Below are 851 nucleotides of genomic sequence, written 5' to 3' on the forward strand. Positions count from 1 at the left end.
TTTTTTTTTTTTTTTTTTTTTTTTTTTTTAAAAATTGCTCTGTGGTTATATAAGAGCATGCTCTTGTTTTTAAGAAATACACACTGAAGTATTTAGAGGTAAAGGAGTCAATGTATTTCAACTTATTCTAAAACATATGAGAAAAAATTATATACACACTGACAGAGAGTACTACAAAATAAATAATAAAGCACATGTGGTAGATGTAAAAATCCAGGTAACTGTGGGTGAAAGGTAAACAGGAATTTTTGCACTGTTTTGCATATCTTTAAAGTCTGAAATGATTTTATTTTATTTTTTTTTTCAAAAGATACTTTCAATGAATATCTATTACAGAATTGACAGCTTTAATTTTTCAGCACTTTATTATTTTTTTTTTGATAAATTTAACGCCTTTTATTGCCATACCTCATTTTACTGTGCTTTGCTTTAGTGAGCTTTATAGATACATGTTTTGTTTTGTTTTGTTTCCTTGTTAATTTTCTGTTTAGTTGATCTATCCATAAGTGTGAGTGGGGTATTAAAGTCTCCCACTATTATTGTGTTATTGTTAATTTCTCCTTTCATACTTGTTAGGATTTATCTTACATACTGCGGTGCTCCCATGTTGGGTGGATATATATTTATAATTGTTATATCTTCTTCTTGGATTGATCCTTTGATCATTATGTAGTGACCTTCTTTGTCTCTTTTCACAGCCTTTGTTTTAAAGTCTAATTTATCTGATACGAGTATTGTGACTCCTGCTTTCTTTTGGTCCCAATTTGCATGGAAAATCTTTTTCCAGCCCTTCACTTTCAGTCTGTATGTGTCCCCTGTTTTGAGGCGGGTCTCTTGTAGACAACATATTT

The sequence above is a fragment of the Bison bison genome, unplaced genomic scaffold (genome assembly GCF_000754665.1).
Source record: "Bison bison bison isolate TAMUID 2011002044 unplaced genomic scaffold, Bison_UMD1.0 scf7180017864465, whole genome shotgun sequence".
NCBI classification, from domain to species: Eukaryota; Metazoa; Chordata; class Mammalia; order Artiodactyla; family Bovidae; genus Bison; species Bison bison.